Source organism: Pararge aegeria, chromosome 5, assembly GCF_905163445.1.
Source record: "Pararge aegeria chromosome 5, ilParAegt1.1, whole genome shotgun sequence".
Classification (NCBI taxonomy): Eukaryota; Metazoa; Arthropoda; class Insecta; order Lepidoptera; family Nymphalidae; genus Pararge; species Pararge aegeria.
The window spans coordinates 3503598-3523368 of NC_053184.1; the positions used below are offsets into that span (position 1 = coordinate 3503598).

The 19771-nt window shown below is 36.3% G+C and overlaps 1 protein-coding gene across 1 annotated transcript in view; it reads left to right on the forward strand.

The window, feature by feature from the left end:
* The first annotated feature begins 8075 nt into the window (after positions 1 to 8075).
* Positions 8076 to 19771, forward strand: part of LOC120624123 (nephrin-like) — a 269981-nt gene continuing 258285 nt past the window's right edge. The window contains exon 1 of the mRNA XM_039890481.1: positions 8076 to 8119. The gene's annotated coding sequence lies outside the window, so the exon portion shown is untranslated. The remainder of the gene's footprint in view (positions 8120 to 19771) is intronic.

The following is a 19771-nucleotide window of genomic DNA, read 5'->3' on the forward strand; positions in this document are numbered from 1 at the left end:
CAGAGTAACATAGTGCTTGCAGTAAAGTAGACAAGGAGTATATACATTATTGAGCAAAAGTTAAAACATTGTATTTATATCCTCATTGCAAGTTTTAATTATTTTGTTAATTTCATTTCGGAATAGTCGAGAAAAATTTAAAAGATATTTATTGTAACGCAAGCCCGGCTTTTCGGCTTGTATGGTAGTACCGCCACTGCCTAGCATGACTATGTAGGGCAAAGCTTATATGTGTAAGGTCGTTTTAATTAAAAAAATGATATGTATGTCTTAAGACGGCGATTAAAAAAAACAAAAATACATAATTTAAGATCATATTTCTGTAGTAGGTACATCGTTGTTATGCATGACGGCCCATTTAGTCAGTGCACATGGGTAAAGCAAATCGGTATTGGTTTTCCTTCAAATTCCATTGCTTAAATAATATAAAGCCTACAGTTAACTACGATACGTAAACGTAGAAGAATAACTTCGGTACGTAAAATAATTTCTAAAATAGTTTAAAAAAGTTTATTGGTTTCTGTGTTTATCCTTTACAAACAATTTATTTATTTATTTATTTAAACATCTTTATTGCGTAGTAAAAGAAAAAACGCGGGGTTGCGGGGTGTAAGGGGGAGGCTAGTACCAGTCAGCCTCCCAAAATGCCAACCTCACCTGCACGTGGTGCACCCTGCCGTCTAACCGACGAGGCTCTGGCGACCGACAAGTGGCGGTATAACTACTTCAAATTGGCTAGACTGAATAAATGGCACAGACCGGTGTCGGGCAGCAGCGACGCCGGTGCGATCAGTCTAGCCCTGCGATGACCAACCCGCCTGCCCAGCGTGGTCATTACCGGGCAAATCTTTGTATGAATGGAGAAAAGAAAGCCACAGCCCCTAGTCCCCGGCAGCCCCGCTATTCCTGGCTCTGGCAGCGGTTATGGTAACGGCGGGGCAAGGGGTGTCAAGAATCTCCGGAAGAGATTCCGCTGCCAAACCCGACGACTGGACCTGGCAACGTATAACGCACGCACGTTGAGGACCGATGAGAAGTTAGTCGAGCTGGAAGAAGCAGTGAGCAAGTTGCGCTGGAGTATCATGGGTTTATCTGAAATCCGTAGAGAGGGGGAGGATACGATAATCCTAAAATCCGGCAACTTGTTCTACTACCGGGAGGGCGAACAACAGTCCCAAGGTGGTGTCGGATTCATCGTCCACAAATCCCTTGTCAACAACATTGTTCGAGTCGAAAGCGTGTCGAGCAGGGTAGCGTACCTTGTACTCAGAATAACCAAACGGTATTCCCTGAAGGTTATACAGGTCTACGCACCCACAACTGCGCACTCCGACGAGGAAGTAGAGGCATTGTATGAGGATATTTCGAAAGCCATACATGCCTCGAAAACCTACTACAGTGTTGTGAATGGGGATTTCAACGCGAGGCTGGGCAAGCGAAGCGGTGCAGAGCTGAGAGTGGGGCAATTTGGATATGGGCAACGGAACGAACGGGGCCAAATGCTGGCCGACTTTATGGAGAAGGAGGGCCTCTTTATGATGAACTCCTTTTTCGAAAAGCGGCCGCACAGGAAATGGACCTGGCTGAGCCCCGATGGTTCGACGAGAAATGAGATCGACTTTATCATGTCGACCAAACGGCATATATTCAATGATGTCTCTGTGATCAACAGGGTGAAAACCGGGAGCGATCACCGTATGGTAAGAGGCACATTGAATATAAATGTAAAGCTGGAAAGGGTCAGACTGGTAAAGTCTACGCTCCGGCCTACTCGTGCTCATATCCAAAACCCCGAGAGCTTTCAACTGGAGCTGCAAAACCGGTTTGATTGCCTGGACTGCGATTCTGTGGACGATCTTAACAACAGGCTTGTGGAAACTGTCCATACGGTTGGGTCCAAGTTCTTTAAGACCCACCGTAAACATAGAACCAAAAAGTTCTCAGCCCATACACTCGGGCTTATGGAGAAGAGACAAGAAATGAGACTACAGTCTTCAAAAGATGCGTCTGAATATCGGCGTATTAATAGACAGATCTCGAAGTTGCAGACGAAAGACTTGCGACACTTTAACACTGAGAAAATTAAAGTCGCCATTGAGCGCAACAAAGGCTCGAAAGTGTTCGCAAGAGATCTGTCTATCGGACAGAGCCTGTTGACTCGCCTGAAGACTGACAATGGTAGTCTCATATCTTCTAAACCAGAGATCCTGAGTGAGGTTGAGAAATTCTATGGACAGTTATACACCTCAACACAAAAGCCTGTTGAAAGTTTGGCTAAAGACCCTAGAGCCAAATTGACCCGACACTTCACTGAAGATATCCCGGACGTCAGCCTTTACGAGATTAGTATGGCTCTCAAACAACTTAAGAACAACAAGGCACCGGGTGATGACGGAATCACAGCAGAACTCCTGAAAGCGGGTGGAAAACCGATACTTAAAGTCCTTCAGCGGTTGTTCAATTCCGTCATTCATCAAGGCACAACGCCAGAGGCATGGCACAGGAGCGTGGTTGTTCTGTTCTTCAAAAAAGGTGATAATACCTTGCTGAAGAACTACAGACCTATCTCGCTGTTGAGCCATGTCTACAAGTTGTTCTCAAGAGTCATTACGAATCGTCTCGCGAATAGGTTCGACGACTTCCAGCCTCCTGAACAAGCCGGTTTCCGAAAGGGCTTCAGTACCATAGACCACATACATACGCTGCGGCAGGTTATACAGAAGACTCAAGAGTATAACCGGCCACTTTGCTTAGCGTTTGTGGACTATGAGAAAGCCTTTGATTCGGTGGAAACCTGGGCTGTGTTAAGGTCACTGCAGAGATGCCGAATTGACTACCGGTACATCGAAGTTTTGAAGTGTTTGTACAAAAACGCCACTATGTCAGTCCGTATACAGGACCAGACTACGAAACCGCACCGCTACGAAACTGCAGCGAGGAGTGCGACAGGGAGATGTTATCTCCCCGAAGCTGTTTACCGCTGCGTTGGAGGACGTTTTTAAGCTTCTGGATTGGAACGGGCTTGGCATCAACATTAACGGCGAGTACATCACTCAACTTCGGTTTGCCGACGATGTAGTCATAATGGCAGAGACTCTGGAAGACCTTAATGCGATGCTCAATGACCTCAGCAGAGTTTCTCAACAGGTGGGCCTTCGTATGAACATGAGCAAGACGAAAATTATGTCTAACGCTCATGTTGCGCTCCACCCAATAATTGTTGGGAACTCTGCACTCGAAATTGTAGACGAGTATATATACCTAGGACACACGATCCAGTTAGGTAGGTCCAATTTCGAGAAAGAGGTAAACCGCCGAATCCAACTCGGATGGGCAGCGTTCGGGAAACTTCGTGACATCTTCTCGTCCAAAATCCCCCAGTGCCTGAAGACTAAAGTCTTCGAACAGTGCGTGTTGCCAGTGATGACTTACGGATCAGAGACATGGTCGCTAACTATGGGCCTCATAAGAAGGCTCAGAGTCACTCAGCGGGCGATGGAGAGAGCTATGTTAGGAGTATCTCTACGTGATCAAATCAGAAATGAGGAGATCCGTAGAAGAACTAGAGTTACCGACATAGCTCAGCGAGTTGCGAAGCTGAAGTGGCAATGGGCGGGGCACATAGCTCGGAGAACCGATGGACGTTGGGGTCTTAAGGTGCTGGAATGGCGACCCCGCACCGGTAAACGCAGCGTAGGTCGGCCCCAAACGAGGTGGACAGATGACATCAGGCGAGTAGCTGGGAGCCGTTGGAGGCAAGCGGCCCAGGACCGTGCATTGTGGAACTCCCTACAAAAGACCTATGTCCAGCAGTGGACGTCAATTGGTTGAGATGATGATGATGATGATGAAAAGAAAAAAATACACTAAAAAAAATATTAGAAGCAAAAGGCGATATAAAATACAAATACAAAGAACCAAATCTCTTTTTTAAATTATTAGTTTTGATTACTCTCAATAAAATATAATGAAAACTTTTTCATTTGTGCGTGAAATAAGTTAACAATATCATGTTAGCAACATCAAAGAATTACATAAGTAATTTAATTTTTCATGATGTAGAGAACAATGGTTTAACTTTGTTAACTACGAGTATTTCCGTTAAATAACTTGCAGGTGAAGCTACTCCGGTCTAAATCCGGGGTTTTTCCAGTTAACAGTTAATTTGCATACACCACCGAGCGTAGATATGATTTCATTTGGCTTTGGTTTTAATGAATCCTTGTAATTAGGTTTATACTAGTGTAATATATTCTTGTGTATAAAATCTTTATAAACCATTTTTCTCAATAATACGCCGTTTACACTTGATAAACGGCCAATTAGCGCAGTGGATAGCTACCCTGCTTTTTGAGTCCAAGGCTTTGGGTTCGATTCCCACAACTCGAATATGTTTGTGTGATTATGAATTTTTTTCAATGTCCGAGTGTTATATGTATATTATTAGTATTTACGCATATTATTCTTTAAAATATTTATTAGTATATTTATTTGTTTATGGGATGATTCTAATTGTTATTATTATATCGTGTCATGATCATTTTAAGTAATTGACGTCTACAGCTGGATATAGGACTCTTGTAGGTTCCACAATCCCCGCTTGGCACCAGCGGCTCCCAACGTACCTATGTGTAAATACGGATATATATTAGCGCTGTCGTAACATTCTAAAACACACTATATGCACCATCCACTTTCCACTTTTTTATCGGCTTTGCACGCTTAGGTTGCCTTTAGATCACTTTTAGTGATAAGTCCTTTGCACCCTAGCAAAAAATACTATTACTGTTTTCCTTTTTTCCTATTGTGTTGTGTTGCAATAAAGTCTATCTATTCTATTCTATTAAAGAGTGTGTGTACCGCTTATTTGTTAAAATTAGAATTTGATCCTCATCCTGTTTGCACACGTTGCACTATTTCATTGTTGTAAAAGCCAAATCCACCGTTCCAAGTTACTTTGTAGGGAACCGTCATAAGTTTGCAACAATGTTAATAATATGGTAATTCCACTTCATGAGTCGTGAATGATCTCAGGTTTCCTCTGTCCCGGTGACTGTAGGATTATTACGAGAAATGGACAATGTAAATGTGTTATTCTACACAAAACGGGGGTGGTTTTTTATATAACATATACTTATACTATACTATACATTTATACGTATATTTCAAACGCAAAATTATATACGCGTATTTTTCATCCATTTGCATGAAATAAGCCCGACCTTTTTATACAATAATAAGATTATTATTTAAATGGGACTCTTTGAAGTTAGATCATATGATCTCGTATTATTTTGTAAAGCATTAAAAATATAATTTGTATAATATTATATTAAAGAGCAAATATTTAGTTTCATATATATAAGCGTGTACTGAACTGATTATTACAAAATGATAAATCAATAGAAACTAATTGTAAGACATTTCAAACAACATGACACAATCTGCCCAGCCGTGGGTAATATAGGGTGTTCCATTTTACATAAATGTTTTTTATTAATTTTCCTTGACACCGTAAAAATAAAATAAAAATCTATATCGCGTAAAGTGGCTACGCTTTACCCTTGTCCCTTTATATTAATGAGGCCGTCAGCGCTAAAGTGGCTTAATCCCAAAAAAGTCAACACAGAGGAAACGGACCTTTTCTAATGCAATGGGATACAAGTATAATTATAATAATGTTGCGTAATATTTTATTTCATATCTACGTATTTGGGATAGAAAAATTAGATTTTAGAACTATATTAACAAAAAGATGTATATAAAATCCAGATAAAAGTCTAGTAGTTTCTATATCAGAAAAATCTATTTAAAAAATTTCGGGTACTCAAATATAATCACAATAAAGTTGAGATTAACCAAAATCTACGACCTTTAGAATTTGCAAACCTTTGGGGGCTGCCTACTTCAAGTATTGTTAAACCCTATTCAAAGATTATAGAACCCTAATCCAGACTTGCACAATAAGCACCCTCGAACTTCTATTTTATTTTTAAATTTACAAAACTTTTACGAAGCATCCTGTAATGCTGAATTTCAAATTCATTTATGCAAAGTGCCCCGCCATTTTGTGCGATTGTTGAGATCCAACTTTTTTACAAAGTACATCATTTTTATCGTGTTAGTTTTGATTGGGCAGACTGTATTTAATTGACTGAATATTTCGGTGGGTTAATATTTTCCATTTTATTTATAATAAAACTTACTGTTATTTACAATTATGTTTATTACAACAGGATTTAAACTAAATTAGAACGAACCTTTTTTTCTGTTTTTTATTTTTTTTAAGTATTTGAAAGCTTCTGTCTCTGATGATTTTGAACTAAGAACAAAAATTCATCTTCCATCTCTGAACGTTTTATTTTTAGTTGTTCAAACATGGGCCGTTCTTGAAGTCCATAGCGCAAGTGTTAACTTTTATGTAAAGTTGTGAGCGGCGGACAAAAGTCTTATAATTAGAAGGTCTTTAGGGTTCTGTAAGTTTTCTTTTTTATAAAGGAGTCTTCTTCCACAATACGTATGTAATAACGTATGTTATATTTGTGTGGTGGAATTGTATTTCACGCCATTTAACATCTTACTTAGGTATTTTACAGAACTTGCTAGTAAGATTGTTTTTTTTTCCTAAGAATTAATTGAAGGAGACTTTAATGCGAGTATACCACTATGCCAAAACACCATAATTAATTTCTGATGAAACCGTACGACAATTTTTTATGTTGCTGATTTTTTATGTATGTGTGCAAAAAATTAAATTCAAATAATCTTCGATAGTAACTAATCAATGTTCGGAATTCGGATTATCCGATTTTGTCCGTAATTCTTACTAACCTAATTATTATCACGACAAACGATACTACCGTAGCCGTAGAATTAAAAACATAACGAACTTTTATTCAGCCATTATGGCATGCATTGCATTGTGCTCAAATCGACGAGCATTTACAAACGAAGCCGCACTGCAACGGCAAGGCTTCTTCAACACCGCCCTCAGCACATGGTTGTACTGAGTAGACCAAACAACACTTGTTACAGGTTTCCTTTCACAATTTTTTATACAGTTTATTTTAAGTATTATTGAAGTAGAAACATATTTGAATATTTTTCATTTGTTATTCAGAAAATATTGGAAGCAACTAAAATGATTTACAATTTTACAATGCAATGTAATTAACGTCAACCCTCTAAAATTGTTATTCAGGTCATGGAACTGTACAACATGATGCATAATAATTATTATATTTTGACCAAAGCCATTTTACCGTGGCATTTTATTTTATTTATGACAACTTTTTTAGTAGCAAACCAAAAATACAATCACTAGCTGCCTCGTTAGTCCAGTGGTTAGTCTTATGTTTAAATACGAACACGATCACGAAGTCTTTGGTAAAATGTTTGTTTGTTTGAACACTATATTGCACACACACACTTTAAAGAAAGTATACACATACACAGAATTAACTTAGAATAGAAAATGGGGCGTGTAAAAGCGATCTCTTTCAGACAACCTTTGACGTATATAATGACTTAATGATTTAATTAAAATTACGACAATACACACGTAGCTATCTAGCTCCAAAGTACTTGTAGATTGTTTTATGGGTTCTAAATGGCTGATGAATATTTTCATGAATTATAGGCATAATAATTATTATGCATCATGTTGTACAGTTCCATGACCTGAATAACAATTTTAGAGGGTTGACGCAACACCCAAGCACTGAAAAACACATGTTCATCACCCAAATTTTTTTAAGTTGTGGTAATCAAACCCACATCTATAGACTCATGCACCAATCGGCGAAACTTACAAAGAACCAGTAAGAAACGGTACGTTAAAGAAAACTCATCCACTTTCGACCAACCATATTTGCGTAAACACGTTATGAGCGGCGCGTAATCAACAATTAAGATCCATAATAACCAATAAGGCGTGCATCATACGACCGGATTAGACCGGCGGGTTAGCTTAGGTCAATACAATTAACCGTAATTGCTACAAGCAGGGCGTATTAAGCTCTCACTTTTACCATAACGTGCGCGTTATCTCGTTGTGCGGACAGTGTGTTGAGTGCCTTATATTGTGCTTTTTGTGCTACATTGGATTAGACTTTTTACGGTACGTACATAACATTATGAACAGTATATTAAGGCTTCGTAACAAAAGCTTGTCATAACATAAAACTTTAGTTAATAGCTATGTGATATAATTATATTTAAAATATTTAGAAACTTTTAATTTTTTTAATTAAGGAAAAACTTTACAAAAATGTTGATTGAACTATTTGCGGTACATATACAATATTTCATAAAGTAAGTAACAGGGCTTCGTAACATAAGGAAATTATGGCGCAACGTGTTTGGCATTCGTGTTTGCAAATGCCAAACACGTACTGTACTGTACTGTTTTTTACGAATCCCATTGGCACCGTTTGTTTTCATCGGGTAGCATATTTTATGAAATTTAATACTTAATTATATTACTAAAATATAATTAAATATACTACGACAATACACACGTCGCTATCTAGGCCTAATGTAAGCGTAGCTTGCTTTATTGGTTCTAAATGACTGATGAATATTTTCATGAATTATATGCATAATGACTTATAATACACAGATAAACACGCAGGAAAACTAAATCTATGTCAAAAATCCAGTTTATTGGTTGCTTAGTTAGGGTATAATAAAGGATATACAAACACACTTTCGCAGTGACGATATTAGTAGTTATTTATTAGTTTTGTCCGGGAGGCTTCGGCCGCAGCTAAGCGATTTAGTTTTCCGGTGCGATGTCGTGTAGAAACCGATCAGTGGGTATGACTGCCATACTCGCTTAAAGGTACCATCTGCCCGCTACCATCTCAGACTGCATCATCATATACCAACAGGTGAGATTGCAGTCAAGGGCTAAAAATTAAAAAAAAACACGGATTCTGATATTATAATAATTAGTACATATTCTTTTTGTCGAGTCGTGTGTACCTCGTGTATCTTCATGTTGCTCTTTTAATGTTTTCCAACAACGCCATTTTGTTTGTTAAGTGACCCGGTACATATGAAGTACCTAATTTAATACAATTAGTCCATAACTGAGGATATATACTTGACAACATTCTATATTTTGTCCGTGTGACCTTCAAATATATATTTTATCAATTACCGATAACGTAAAAAAATTGTCACATCCAGAATAAACGTCAAACCCTTCATAATATAGGCGTGTCGAAAAAATGTCCCGGGATCGCAAAATAATTGGCCCTTCGCGTTTCCTCCGTGACGTAGTGTCACGTTGAGTGACAGAAGAAATTTCAATCGCATTAGAGCCTGCGTGTGATGTTCTGAGGTAACATCACCTATAATCAAGTAAGTAGTATTTAATGTAATGTACCGTTTACATTATTATATGATGAAAACAGATGCCGGTTCGCCCGTTTTTTATTATTTAGAAGTAAATAATTTTTTATTTATTTTTAAATATTATACCATTAAAATATTTGTGTACAAAAATAACATACTATTATGCACTGAAGCGAGGTAAAGTGTCTAAGATGTTCGCAGCAGGCCAAGGTAACTGCTCCAGGATGACCGGTAAACTCTTTGTGACAGCTCGCCTCATGGCGTTCTTAGCACTAATGGAATGTGTGATGCAGCTAGGGTGTCAATACCTCTAGTGTCCTTCCCAGCCTCCGAGGAACGACTGTCATATCATCAAGACTTTTGCCATTGAGACATTTGTCTAAGTTAGCGAAATTGTATGAAATTTTTATTTTCAAAGTTGAAAGTTTGCCAGTACATAATATGATAGCCTAAAATAACTGAAAAAATAAAAGTAGTGCCAACATTTAAACTTATTATAAAACAATACAAATATTGTTTTTAATTAACAACCTCACAAAATATTTAAGAAGTTTGTTTGTTTTAAACCGCTACTGTTCATTTTAGGTCATTTCAGATAATGCAGAATGTTGGAGCATAACAAAACATGTTCTCATTCTTGCACGGTGACTTAAGCTGCGCAACTGATAATATAAGTAATTCATCTTTTCTGAAGACCTGGCGCAATAGTAATTGATCCCCGAAATAAGATAATTTATTATTTCTGGATTTTCACTGGTCTGGCCTCGTAAACGATTCGACCCCTTTACCTGCTATAGAAGGCAGATCAAAATACACTTTGTCACCACACCACCTCTTCTTAAGTGTCTTGACTAAGAGAATATTACTTGGTTATATTCTCTTAGTCAGCAGCGTTATCCTTGCTACTACTTCTTTCGACTGCAATATTTATTTTTTTGATACATTTACGATTATCGTTAGGTGAACCATCATCGTAAAAGTAATAAAAACCACTTTAGAAATTTTCAAGATATATATATTATATATCTTGAAAAATAATAATATAATATATATATATATATCTTGGTGCTAATATAATATATATATCTTGAAAATTTCTAAAGTGGTAACGGCAATTTCGCTTTACTTTATTGAGAACTAACAATGATTAACTTAAATACTCTTATAAATATTTAATGAATTACGTAAATAGAAAGGAAAATGAGAGTATATTTTAAGGAACTCGTTTTAATTTAACGTGACAATTTCTTATTTTTTATTGTAATAATTGAGGGACTAAGCTGATGGCCTACCCGATTGTAAGTAAAAACCATCTCAACATAAATAAATAATAATAATAATAAATATACTAAAACAATACACACGCCAAAAACATCGCCATCTAGCCCCAAAGTAAGCGTAGCTTGTGTTATGGGTACTAAAATGACTGATGAATATTTATATGAATAATATACACCGAAAATCAATGTAATGTTTATCACAAAAGCATTTTTAGTCGTGGGAAACGAACCCACGGCCTTGGACGTAGAAAGCAGGGTCGCTGCCCACTGCAGCAATCGGCCAGTAAAGCAAAAGTTCGCAGGGTATGCAAGAAAAATTTGCCCTATGTCCATTAACCTGGGCATAGGTTTAAAGCCAGGAATCACGCACATCTGGCAGGAACAGAGCAATGCTACTTGGTGGCAGAATAAAACATGGCAGTAGTACTTTCCCGGATGAGCTTTGTCACAAAAAGCTCTACAAGGTTCTACTAAAAACTGCGCTTTTAATTTATTTTACTACTAGCTTCTGCCCGCGACTTTGTCTGCGTGGACTTCAGAATTGGGTCTAAAGCTTCGCTCGTTAACAATTTTAATTTTCCCTGTGGAACTACTTAAGGAAAAAGTAAGTTCTTTTCCAAGTCAAAGGCTACATGCATGCCAAATTTCATCTAAATCCGTTCACCCGTTTTGGCGTGATTGAGTAACAGACATCCACACATTCACATTTATAATATTAGTAGGAATATTAGTAGTATTATACCTACTTTATTATACCTTCTTGAGTTTTGGAGATATAGAATCTACCTTGTTGATCAGTTGACAGATTTTCTTTTCCTCTTAGATTAGAACAAAGTAACCTCATTGCTCCTTGCAAAAAGCCATTTCTAAAACTGTCCAAACATTACGGTGTAAATGGTTTCTGACATTTCTTAATGGAATTTAATTTTTCCTTCCAACGTAGTGATGTGACTGCCCTGTATTTTTTGTTTTGCTTTTAAATTAATTTTATGGTTGCAGTACATAAGCAGTGTGAAACTATTTCAAAAAATAAAACCGATCGGTTATATAAGATCTATCTACCTTTACTTATGTTTTATATTCTTAAAATTATAATAAATAATAATATATTAATTTAATAAGAAAAACGTATACCTTTAATTAGTGTGAAGCCCTGTCTCCTACGGTAGTTTAAACTGTGTTACAGGAGGCAGTGTCTTCCATATATCTATGGTTTTAATAACAAACGTTTGACAAATTAACAGGCAAAAGTTTGATAAATATATCAAAATACATTAACCAATCGTGGTTACTAAACGGTCGATGAATTCCTTAAAGACAAGGCAGCTTGGAAGCAAACCACTCTGCTCCCATTTCTAATAAAACAGAAAAATTCTAAAGTTTGTTAAAATATAAAATTAAGTTGGAAAAGTGCAATCTGCTGAGTTTTTAGCGGAAGCCGCCTTCGACTGAGAAGACTCAGTGGAATCCGGCTTCCGAACCGGTGGTAAATTCACTACAAACAGACTGGCTTTCGTTAAAAGTGCTTATAAACGAGGCCAATTTGAAAAAAAAAATTTTTTTTTTTTTTAAACCTTTAAAATATAAAAAAATACTAATTGTTTCGTATTTTTATTGTAAAAATTTACTATTTAGGGTTGAGACTGGATGTTTGGTAATGGAAAGATGTAATGGGAAGTTACTCTACCTTCCTTATAGTAAGTTACTGCTTCATATAATTATTGTAAGAAATCCTTTCACCGTTATTTTAGTTCGTAATTTTTCAAGCGCCACCATGGTTGGTTTTATCCAAAGAATGGCTGCTTCAAGCAGCCATTTTAAAAACGTCACCACGTCTCAGTGTAAACGGTCCCTAGTATTTCTTAATGGAATTTAATTTTTGCTTTCCCCCCCAACGTTGATTGATGTAACGTTACCCTGTAATCCCATTGTGGATTCCCGCTGTGGAATAAGATTCTTAGAAAATCGTACAAAAGTTCCTTATAAGTTAATTTAACTCAAAGTCTTTTCATTCTTTGGCTAAAACAAAATTGCTTATTTTACTTTGTCCAAAGTTAAATGCGAGTTGTCATGTGAAATATTGAGGTTAATATGCGTGGAACTAGGCATGAGCCAGCCTAAAGTGCTTCCCTGTTTGAGTTTTTGTTTTGTTGTCACCATCAGAGGGTGTATATTGTACATTGTATACGAGTACATTGTGATGTTTCTAGATATGGCAGCACTGACACAGTCCGTGAGGAGTGGTTAGAAAATTTTAAAAGTAACTGATTCATAATTATGCTAGTAGTTGCGCGCGACTTTGCTTGTTTATTTATTTACTTATTTTCACCGACAACTTACAGTGTATGTACACTGTTTATCAGATTTAAAATATAATGGGTATAGACGAACTTAATAACATGCACACACGCACTCGCATACAAAAACACACGAACGCACACACACACGCGCACACACGCATTTAATTTTATCTTGTCTTTGCTACGGAATAGTGAGGCCTCCTCATCATGTTTCTTTTACTATGTATATATTTTACTAAGAAACGAACTTTTCAATCTGATAACTTTATTAAAACATGTACTGTATGTTTGTCAATTACAGGTGTTACACATGCGACTAATATTCATTAGATGCCTGTTTGTAGGTACTTGTGAGTTCACCTAAGATTAAAGAAGTTAATATTTTCTTAATTCGATTCTTTAAATTAGCATCTAGGTTGATGCCGACTTTCATGTAACTATAAACTTCATAAAAAAGGTCTTATATAACATTCCAGATTTAACCTTGAACTATAGGAAAATTCTTTTTTAGCTAATATCTTCCACCTAAAAGAAACCTACATTTCAAATGCCAAGTCAGTCAGTGGTATTGAATTTCAAAATTAATTTATCAATTAGGTCTTATATAAGAACATTTGAAATGTCAAGTCTGTTTGTTTGTAGTGACTCTACCACTGGTTGGGAAGGCAGATTCTACCGAGAAGAAGCCGCCAAGAAACTTAGCAGTTGTTCTTTTCCAACATCAACTATTTACATTTTAACATTCATTTTTCTATCTTATAAGAGATGGAAGAGGAGCCGGATGCTTCCAAGCAATCTTGTGATTAACAAATTCATCGATTGTATAGTACCCTCGCTGTAATAAATGTGTTTTAATATATTTTTTAAACTTATGCATTGGTAGGTCCAAAATTACCTTAGGTATCGTATTATAAAAACGTATACTCAATCCCGCAAAATGACTTCTGTACCTTTCGCACACTATTATGATGTTGACACTTATTTATGACCATTTCTTGTAAGTCAACTGTTTATATTGACTTTTTGTTTATATAGACTAATATGTTGTCTTACAAATACTATATTATTATGAATGTTTTGTGAAGCTACAGTAGATATGCCTATTTCTTTAAACTTCTCACGGAGGGATTCGCGTGATTTAAGTTTATACAAATTTAATATATAAATTTTTGTTTTAGCTATTATGTATCGCGATGATTGTATTTTACTAATTTCACTTGGTTATAATGGGTCCGAAGGAAGGTGGCGACACTCGTAACACAAGTTACCTTAGTGCGAGAGTGCGAGTGTTTAAGCAATCCTTTGTGCACAAATCGATAGAGTATCACTGTGTTCATACGGAGATTCCTGCTGTACAATTTTTTTTATATGAAATAAAATAAATTATTATTATATTATTAAGCAGCTGTCCCGGCGAACTTCGTACCGCGGATCATTTTTTTTGTTTTCAATGTTATATTTTAATACTGATTATCCTATGCCGGTCTAAGATCAATCCAAAAAATCAAATATCATAAAAATTGGTCCAGCCGTGCTTGAGTTATAAATGGTGTAACTAAGACAACTTTCTTTTATATATACACTAGCTGTCCCGGCAAAATTCGTACCGCGGATCATTTTTTGTTTTTTTTTTATGAATGTTATCTTCCCACTGTTGCTCGCTACTCCAGCCATCCAAGCTCGTTCCAGAATCCCAGCATACCGCCCAGGTTGCTGAGGACTTCTGGGATAGTGGCTGGTGATCCCAGGTAGATCTCGCGTTGCTCTGTCACGCCCGTGCACTCCAGCATCACGTGCGTAGGTGTGTCCTCTGCCTCCATGCATGCTCTGGAATGAGGGCTGTCGGTGACAACTATAATGGAAAGATGTCTGTTTAAGGAGCTATGCCCTGTTATGAGTCCCACCACCTTCCTAAGTTTGCTTCCATCCAGGCGGATGAATGTTATATTTTAATACTTATTATCCTATTCCGGTCGAAGAGGAATCCAAAAAATCAAAAATTAACTGGTCAAGCCTTTCTTGAGTTATAGATGGTGTAACTAACACAACTTTCTTTTATATATATAGATAATTATATTGATAGTACAGCTCTTATTTTATTTGTGAAGAAGATAGATGTAATAGTTGAATATCGCAATGTCCTATCATAATATCATAACATAACATCAGTAATGGGTCGCTTATACATGCGGGTTGATAATAATGTTTTGTCGGTGCCTATTGTCAGGGCTTTGCTTCGTCTGCCTAATGAGGTCGAAATGTCGATATCATTTTACACAATGCGTGCTTATCTTCACAGATTTGTATGGCTTACCGTAAGAACACATTACCGGCATACCTGTATCAAAAAGTATCTAGCGGTTGGATGCGATCAAACCTAATGGTATTGGTGTGTGATTATGCAGGCAAAGATGAATCATGTATAAAATAAATATACTACGACACATCATGTGTGTCTACATCGCCACCTAGCTCCAAAATAAGCGTAGCTTCTGTTATGGTAACTAAGATGACTGATGAATATAATATACATATAAACACCCAGACACTAAAAAAAATCATGTTCATCACACAAAAATTTGCCAGTTGTGGGAATCGAACCCACGGCCTTGGACTCGGAAAGGTCGCTGCCCACTGCGTCAATCGGCCGACATACTACTACTATATATATGTATACTAATTTCTTTTTTTTATTTTAAATGTCCTTTAGATTAAGCAGAGAAATTGACAGACGTTAACTTTGAATTTGTGTGTTGTAATACCATAAAGCAAGCAAGCATACATAACAAATGTTTTTAGAGTCCCATTAGTTGGACGGACGAATAAAACTATTCGTAGTCCTTAACTCTACGACAACGACTGGATTTTCAGTTGTTGAACACAACAAAGGATTTTTTGTATTAGTTTATTATATTTTTCGTAATACAATCTCAATAAGAACTAAGTTGAGAAGTGATATTACCCACCTATGTTTATTAGCAAAGTTTCTAAATAGCTTGACATCCGAATACACATAAATATAATGTAGGGTGTTAGTTTCAGAACTTCCATTACTTAATAACACTTTTAAATTAATGTATGTTCTGTCTTTATCAAAAGGCTTTAGCAAGTTAGATGCAAATTGAAAGCACCGTTCGCACTCTCGTGGGGCAGTAACAGCGCGAAAATTATAAATTTATGTGCAAAGTTTGTTTTATATTAGCTGTAATGTTGATGCAAGCTCGTGTCTAATTAAGGTACTGTTATATATAGTAACGGTTTGATTCGAGGGGTGTGTGGCCTAGTTAGCATGACGAACATGTAGTGGTATAAAAATGTGGTCTAGTGAAGGTAGTGTGGCCTTTTTAGGGCTAGTTTTGCGTAGCGAGGGTTGTGTGATTTGCGGCTAAGCGAGTGTAGTATGACCGAGTAAGGGTGGTTTAACATATTTCCGGTAGTAGTAGTTTGGTAAAGGTTTCGAGGACCGCGTAGCCTGACTGGGTGCATCTAGCGAGGATATATAGGTACATATATATTTAATGCGGGGACGCCTGTTATTGTCAGACGGGTGATCAGTATTCTGTGAGGACTATTCGACCCTATTCCCCATGTTTGAGACACAGGTTTAACGGTGTCCCGGCAGCATCGCCCCCTGGAACCAACCAGTCTCTTTAGTGTCTAACGATATCCTCTATGGAGAGGTTTACTCGGTCTCCTTTACTTATTCTATCCTTACCTTGTAGTTCCCATCTTACCAGCGCGTTCATGGGGCACTCAGCTATGAAGCGAAAACTGACTTTCACCTCACCGCACTCTGAACAGGATGGATTTTCTACAATTCTCAGTGTTATTAGGTGTCTATTTAACAGGCAATGCCATGTGGTTATGGCTACCAATACTATATTGGTTCTGCTCTGTCACATAGGTTTTTTTTTGTCTTCTTGTCGAATGACTCTGCCGAGAATAATTTCGCCTATTATGGGTATGATATTATGGTCTTATTATGGTACTGTGATCTAGCGAGGGTAGTATGGAAAAGTGGTTTCAGTTTTTTGGAATAGTCTAGTAGGAGCTTGTACTGCCCTACCAGCAAAAAAAATGTTTTACTGTGGTAACATGATTCGATTTAGTAATTCATCAACATCATCATCATCATCACATCAACCGATAGAAGTCCACTGCTGGACATAGGTCTTTTGTAGGGAGTTCCAAGTTCCACGGTTCTGAGCCGCTTGGATCCAGCGGCTACCTGCGACGCGCTTAATGTCGTCTGTCCACCTCGTTGGGGGCCGACGAACGCTGCGCTTACCAGTTCACTGGAATCCTGGTGATCCTATGCTATAGGCAACAGAATAAAGTAACATCACGATTCATGTGTTATAGATGCAAAGTCGATTAAAAGTAATCTCTAGAGAAGCGAGAAATTGCAAGCAGTCCCGGTTTTAGAAGGAAACCTTTAATGACTTCTTCATATCTATAGTGGATGAAATAAAAAGAGACTGAATGCCAAGAGGGAAAATAGTACAACATTGATCAAATACAAATACTGTTAACCTTTTCAACAAGGAAATTACAACTTCATTTTCAAAGAAACAAAAGACGGTTATTGTAGAATAAACGTTCCCAAAGACAGTTGAGATGGCATGAAGCCGAAAATATGCCAAACCCACACGAGCGTATCGTTAAGTTGGAAGAAGAAGATATGTTATGCCAATCCCACAAAGCGTAGTACAGCAGGAAGAACAGAGTCAGGCGTTAATGCTAGGTTTTGCCAGCCTTGCTGCGCTAATAAAGCACGGTGAAATTAATATTTTTATACGTTTTTGTAACAGGAGTTTGATATTTTGAATACCGTTTATAATACATTCCATGCCGACATTTTCATGATATTGGTATCAGGGATAATGTTATACCTAATATCTTTTGTTTCGGAAATGTTGCAAATTAAATGGATTTTGTGAATTAGATGTGAAAATAGGGAATTTCAACCTGTTTTCAACAATATCGCTAAGTAGAAATTGTGCAGAATTTACTATTATTATGCATGAAACAAAAACATTTTCAGAGTATAACATATATACCTTTACTACATATGGTTTGTAATATGTATGATATCAATACTTTAATTCAAAGGTAGTATTTATATATTATTTATTAACTCATCACACATAATATATAGCACAGCTCTTTATTTAAAGGTTTAAAAAAACCTCAAAATATTCTTCCGTATACCCTACCGTTGACAATGGTTTGAATATGTAATTCATAAACTGATTCTACCAATGTGAACATGCATTTATATTAAGTTACATTCAGCTAGTTGTTACAAAAAGATTTTTTGTTATGTACTTGAGGGTAAGACAACGTACTGTAATGTAAAAACCTTTTTTTATGTTCTAATAAATATAGTTCTTTATAGGTAGAAATAAGTAGCAGCTATTAGTATTTTATTTACGAAGTTATATACAAGAGGACAATATATAAAATAAAAATTAGAAGTAGAGAATAATGGGCACTATATTGAAAGTCGGGGGTTTCAATATCGTGTTATTTTCCTTGTCAAGCTCTTTCATTTCATACCCATATGGAAGAAGAAAAAAAATTATAATTCTCCATTTTGTGCAGGTGGCCTAGAACTAATTCACCATTCAAATAAAGAAAACAGAATCAAAATCGATTCACCCGTTCGGGAAATACGATGCCACACGCACACAAACACACACACACTCACACACAAAAACTCACAGATACATAACACTTTTTTTATAACACCCTGTCATTATTGCGTCGAGGGTTGAAAAATAAGTTTCTAAGATATGAATAATAAAAAAAATTAAGAGTAAAAAGTTTAAGACAGTAAAAACTTTCTGCTTGTACATCTTTTTACGACGGACAAAATAAATACTGTAAAATTTGGAATACGCCTATAAACTTGACTTGACTGTGCATAACTATATTATAATTTTAATAGTTTATTTCATGTGTTCCGCTCTAATCTAGATAAAGTAATAATAAAAATAAATACATCAACTCAAATTTCTTTTTTTTCGAAACTAAATGTAAGCAAGCAAAAAAAAGCAAATACATATACAGTTTCTAAAAAAAATGTAATATAAAATAAATGCTCTCTTAACTTTGAGTAAACATGTATATATTTTTTTTTTAGATTTTATTATTGTGTATTAAGTTGCAAAAGTAAAATCTATTATATAAAAGTTGTTGTTTGCTTTACAACGCTTTGTTTTCTTCCTCAGTTGTCAAATTACCGATGGTAAAAAGAGGGAAATCCCTCTCGAACTCTTAATAATATCTTCAATCATGATATAACACTAGGTGTGTTACACATACAAATCACCTAAGCATATTTTTTACATTATCTTCAAAAGAAATTTAATCTTTATTCTGAGATTTCATTTTTCCTTTTACTTGCAAAGTTTTTGTTTTTACAAAGTAAATTTCCTGGTAGATCGCCAGCAATTGTATACTGTACTTTATGATTAAGTGTCAAAACTCCGGGCGTAGAAGCGGGAAAATATGAAAATCGTACTCTACGAGCGCGTAAAGTAGAGTTTTTGCACAAAGTTTTACTGGCCATATAACTCAGAGTTTTGTGTAATATAAAATATGGATTTTGACATTTTCATCAAATGGATTTCATTGGCATTTAGAGACGTTTAAGTCATAGATTGAGTCATCATATTCAATTTTCCTTTTAGACCCAAAACATTCGTTGAAAATATGATATAATCTGGCTATGATACATGTCAAGCAGGATGACAGTCGACAAAAATATACGGAGTCTGTTTTTCTTTTTAATAATTTAACAACAAGCCCTAAAATATACAAAGGCTT